Source organism: Abrus precatorius, unplaced genomic scaffold (assembly GCF_003935025.1).
Source record: "Abrus precatorius isolate BTA unplaced genomic scaffold, Abrus_2018 Scaffold11, whole genome shotgun sequence".
Classification (NCBI taxonomy): Eukaryota; Viridiplantae; Streptophyta; class Magnoliopsida; order Fabales; family Fabaceae; genus Abrus; species Abrus precatorius.
Window position 1 is genome coordinate 21,309,907 of NW_020874303.1, and position 6,000 is coordinate 21,315,906.

At 30.0% G+C, this 6,000-nt stretch overlaps 1 long non-coding RNA gene across 2 annotated transcripts; it reads right to left on the reverse strand.

Annotated features, from left to right (window-relative positions):
* Positions 1–4,738: 4,738 nt before the first annotated feature.
* LOC113856508 lies at positions 4,739–6,000 on the reverse strand. 2 transcript variants are annotated; one of them, XR_003502891.1, is made up of 4 exons: positions 5,736–6,000; positions 5,566–5,639; positions 4,967–5,057; positions 4,739–4,751 (listed from the first exon to the last, which is right to left on the reverse strand). It is a non-coding gene; the product is annotated as an uncharacterized LOC113856508 (long non-coding RNA). The 2 variants fall into 2 exon arrangements; XR_003502890.1 differs by having other exon boundaries at positions 5,732–6,000.

The following is a 6,000-nucleotide window of genomic DNA, read 5'->3' on the forward strand; positions in this document are numbered from 1 at the left end:
TTACTTTCTATTAATCATTTACTTAGTTATTCGGTGCTTCCGGCAATCTCACTGGTCAATTGCGTGTAAAAGAATGTTTCATCAAGTTTATTTTATGGATCATTACAGCTTTTTTAATTTTTATTTTTAAAATAAATTATGTTAATTAAAATACCTAAATTTTAAAATTTTAAATAATACATATAAAATATTATATTTTTATTTTTAGAGTAAAAAAATTTAATTATTATTTCTTTTAAGAGTTAATTTTTTTCTAATCATACTAAGTGTTTTTTTATATTTTTTTAAAATTAATATGAATTTAAATTTATTTAATATAATATAATAAATTATTTATTATTAATAATTATAATATTTACTCCTTTTAATCATTTAATAAATTTTAAAAGTTACAAAATATGTTTTTTATTATTTTCTAAATAAAAATAAATTTAATATTTATAAATAAAAGTGAATATCTTGTCAACTCAAGTACTATAATAAATAAAAAAAGTACATAAAAAATTAACAGTTAATATACATAAAAATGAGTCTTTATTTTTTATATTTTAAATAATAATAATGATGATGCTTTTTCATAAAAAATACTTACAAAAAAAATCCAACTTTTACTACTTTTCGCCCGGTGGTAATCAAAATATAGAATCGTTTTGTGCAAATTATAAATTTTATTTTGCAATATTATATGTTCTTAAAACATACTATAAAGATTCTATTAGTATCTAAACACATCCATGCTTGGCTTGTAATTTATGGATAGATTTTTTTTGGGGTGCTGTTTGTAAATTTCCTAACACGTTAACTGTTCGTATTTTCAGAAATTGGTCGGTCTCACACACACACACTGAGTCCATGTGAAAAAATCTTCTTTTCATTTTTTATTTTGAGTTCAAACAATATGCGTTAGTTCAACATATTTTTCTAATTATTATAATTGGCTATTGCTTTAGAATGTGAACTTTGGTTTATATCTCACATGGCCACGTATTTCGCTTTTCTGCCTTATGGCCAACTGGTAAATAAAAGACATAATCATTTTTGTAAAATTATATATTGCAATTTGCAATATTTTATGCACTAAAAAAGTAATGTAAGGATTTTGTTGGTATCTAAACACAAACGTGTCGAATGCTTTGTAATTTACCAACACAGTTTTTCAATTTGTAATGTTAATTAAGAAACTAATACGTTATTGACGAAGTTGAACTTTTGGAATGGAGGAGATGTAGAACCTACATGACAAAAATCTGGCTAAGAAATTTTCATGATTCTGATGAATTGATGCAAGCTAGAGGGCAATGGGAGGCTCTTTCAGTTGTTTCTTATATATTCTTTTTTATCAAAAATATCTTTAGAAAAGTTCGTAGAGGATCATAAGAAATTTTTTGAATTGGGACTATTTATATGGTGAAATATGTTCTTTTGAAGTTGAATAAAATTTATTTGAAAGAAGTTAATTTTGAATTATTAAATATAATTGGGGTGCATGTATAAATTGTTTAAATTATATATATATATATATATATATATATATATATATATATAATACTTTTGACTATTTTATTATTTTCTCCAACCTAATGTGGGCCTTCTCAGCTTGAATACAGCAACTACTGTGTGGATGATCTCATTTGGTTTTAGTGGAGCAGTAAGGTAACTAGTGCTTATCAAGTTTACAATTTCATAGCAACCTCACTATTTAACTTAGTTACACATCAGTGAACTTTTATGTTTTGTGTGATTTTTTGCAGCACTGGTGTTTCAACTGCACGTTTAGCGGTGTTTATTGTCTTAGTAATGGCCGTCATTGAAGGTACCCTAGTTGGAACCATGATGGTGCTAATTCGCAATATTTGGAGTTATGCGTATAGTAATGAAGTTGAAGTGGTTGAATATGTAGCAATCATGATGCCAATTCTTGCAATATTATACTTTATGGATGCACTCCAATGTGTACTTCAAGGTTTTTCTTCTTTTTCATTTCTCTTATTTCTTTTGTACTTGGAGGCTATAACTTAGAAGCATTGATAGGGACAAATCTTTGTACCATAGCTACTTTATAACCCCTTCATTACCTCTGATGATCGGTAATAGTGCTGGATACCAAATATTATGGCAATGCTTTAAAAAACTATTTAAGTGTAAAATCTTTATTTAGATTCAAAGATCTAAAATACACTTTTTATCAAAATGAAAATGTACACTACTAATAATGTATTTCCTCAATTTTTCTAAGTTGTGGATGTATCTCAAACAACCCAATTTAAAGGAGTGAGTAGTGTCATTTTCTCCTTAAAACACTGTTCCTCATTCTAGAAAATCACCTAAATGTCACATTATGTAACAAGAATTAGGAAATGGATAGAACTTTGAAGTTTCATGGAAATTCTAAGAGGATGCTTGTGTTGAAAGATATGACAGCTAAAAAAAAATGAAAAAGAAATGAAGCAGAGAGGGATAAACACTGGATGGGGGAAGAATGAATGAGAGGCTTCTCTAGCAAAGAAGGGGCTGCAAGGTTTTGGGAAAAATTGCTAATACAATTGCTTTCTCTCGCCCATCTTCTTCCTTTGTGTTTCTTCTAGTATGGTTAGTAACAGTAGCTAATTCTAAAATATCATCCAAAGGTGCTACAAGAATCAATACAAGAAATCTTAGAGCAAACTAAAGAGTGTACTAGAGCAGTGTCTTACTAGAATCGACAGAAGCATACAGTATTTCATGTCAAAACATCCAGTAGATCAGATTTTGATTTTCTTTTAATTTATAATGCCTATAATATGTAGATGAAATACTCACAATTGAGGCATAAAAAAGCCAAGCTTGTGATTTAGCCATTTTTCTGAGACTTGCATTTTATTCTTGCACATCACATAAAAGCATGATCCAGATAAAATTATTGTGAGCTTAATTGATGGATAAGTGGCTTTCGTTTAAAACTGCAAATACAATGCCATATGTTATTTTTAGCTACATAGAAGTAACCTTCAATGTTTTAACTAAACGTTAGGCATAGCTAGAGGATGCGGATGGCAGAAAATTGGGGCTTTTATCAATTTAGGCTCTTATTATCTAGTTGGGATTCCGTCATCTGTTGTGTTGCTCTGGTTGGGGATCATATGTGCACTTGTTCAAGTATTATCTCTACTGATCATAACCTTACGTACTGATTGGGAGGATGAGATGCACTGTTGCCTTTTTTGTCTAATCTTTGTTCCTTTCATTTTGTGATGCTGGTTTGCTCATGTGGGTCTTTATCTGAAATATTATGCACTAAACTTATAACACCAGAGAAATATTACTCATCTGAAATATTTTCTTACTCAGGCAAAGAAGGCTTCAGACACAGTCTATGATTCAATAACACCAGAGAACATGAAGCTGTAATTTCTTAACACATTCAGAACAATTATTTGGATGAAAGAGGAACTAGTTTTGTTAGTGTTCTTTCTTTTGGTAGAAACATCTTAATTAATTGGTAATTGAAATTCAGTTATAGATAGAACGATACTCTACTCGTTTTTACTAGTTAAAACAATTGATCTACTTACCATTTTCAGTCAGTACTGAAAACTTTTGTATCTAAAGGATACCAATATCTTTAGTAAGAAATTATATGCACTAAACTTATAAGATTAATTTGTGCTGTGATTTTTGTCTCTTTCTTTTGTTCATTTACTGTTTAATTGTTGTCTTCATCCAATAAAAAATGCAATAACTGTAATTTGTGTTAATTTTTTCGGTACTAAATAGCGGAACTCTTCTTGTGATGTTAACAAACATACAGTTATTCAATTTTAAAAAAATTATAATTATTTAGTTGTATGTTCATTAAAATTTTATTTAAAACATACTGAAACATAATATTTACCATTTTTTTCAAACAAACTCTTTCTTTGTGAACAATCGTTTTTGAAGTATTCTATCTTAGCATTTCTGTTCCTTATGTATTCAGCCTTTACAAACCTTATGTAAGCCTTTAACCTCCTTGTTCTGCTTACTTGTTTTACTCTTACTACTATTAACCTCTTCATGAAATGTAATATAAACGAAGGGATTTTATATTTTATCTAGCTTTCCTTTCTTCTGAAATAGAATGACCTTGACTTTCTGTAAATTTTATTTTTTTTAATAGTGTTATAATTCACCTGAAAATGACAAACTTAGGAGAAAATGAGTTCATGATGAATTGTATCAAAAATATTTCACTCATTTCCATGCTTATTGATTTTAAATTTGTTGCTTAATTGATCATTTCAATCATATGATTATGAATAAACTGTGACCAATCAAACTTCTTAGTGGTCAACTCAATCAACAAGGTATTTGAGACGAACTTATCAGTAATATCTAACTATGCAAATTCCTTTATTTTTGCTATAAATTTTCTTGCATTGTCAGTTTTTGACATTAATGACTTCACATTTTCAGCCATAATCATTCTCAACAAGCTTAAGTTTAGGCTATTAGACCTTCCCCAAGCCTTATAAAGAGTTTTTTTTATCATTTGTACTAGTCTTAGTAATGGTTGCAGGCTTTTCATCCATTGTGATTGCTAGGTCCAGATCTATAACACCTAACGGGAATTTAACTTTCTCAAACCAATCTACATAGTTTAGTCTATTGAACTTGACTATACTATTGCCTAGACCAAACATATTTATAGAAACTGCAAAATATTATACATGCATAAAACATTAATGCTTTGAATTCATAGATAGAGCTTCAAGTTCGCCAATTTTGGGATCTCTCTGTCAAAACAGAAATCACCAAATATCAAAAAAATGGGCTAATTGTTTGGCTACTTTTAAACCACGTGATTAAGTATACAACTACCCATACTTCCTTCCAAATAGGAGGAAGCCTCTTTACCCCAGGTTGTAGGTCACCATAATTAACATATTTTTTTAGAACCAACACCTTTTTCTTCCTTCATAAATAACAGTAAATGATTAGGAATATTTACCCATTTGGGGATGGTGTCACTGGGGAAATTTATTGAGGTTTGGGCAATAATCTGTGCCTCTAGTTGCTTTCAGGCCAAGTCCGTTTGCAATCTGCATAAAACACAAAATTAACAACTCAGGATAACCATCCAAAAAACACATAACAAGAATACAAGATTTAAAAGATGCGTAAAGAATTGAAACCATGAGAAAACAGTCATTGAAACCAGAAATTCTGAATGAAATACAGCCCAAGGGTGCAATCAAAGAAAATACAACAGTTTTTAACATTTAAAAAAAATATTTCAAAACTTAACAGAGAAGTTCCCTACCAGTATTTAAGTTCCAAAATTCATCAATACCAGTGTATTTAGAATTTAACCGTTCCTCAATCTTCAGACATCTTATTCTATCAAAATGTCGTTGGCATCCAAATTCCAAAGGTCTACAATCTCCACCTAATTCACTACTTAAAACAGTGATACATAAAGCAACTCCATTGTCTGCTATACACGAAAACAATACATGACAATCAGTGTAATTTTAAGGCAAAACTCTTGTGAAAGGGAAATGAATAAAATTTTAATAAAACTATAGAAGCAGAGAGGGGAAACCTCACCACACACTTTTGGAAAGTGTCATGCAGCGAAAGCAACGCTTGCGTGTCTTCATCTGTGAGGTGATAATTGGGATCTGCGCATGGATACGTTACAATGATTTCACATTTAAGGCACGCGAACTCAACTCTTACAGTATTAATAAGATACATATAAATACATACATACATACATACAAAAGGATCAGAGAGTCCAGTGATGTAAATAGAAATGGCGGCAAATCCGGATGCCAAAGCAAGCAACAAACCAAGCTTAAGAGCCGTCATCGGAAAGAGTTGCTGAGTGAAGCAGCAGAAGGAATTAGGGTTTATCGAACTCTGAAGATTGATTATGGTATTATAAGCAATTGCACCATGCGAAATAAATCATTCCCTTCACTGATTGAGAGAAAAGAGGGACAAAAATAAAAAACAAAAAATAAAAAAATTACGACGCCA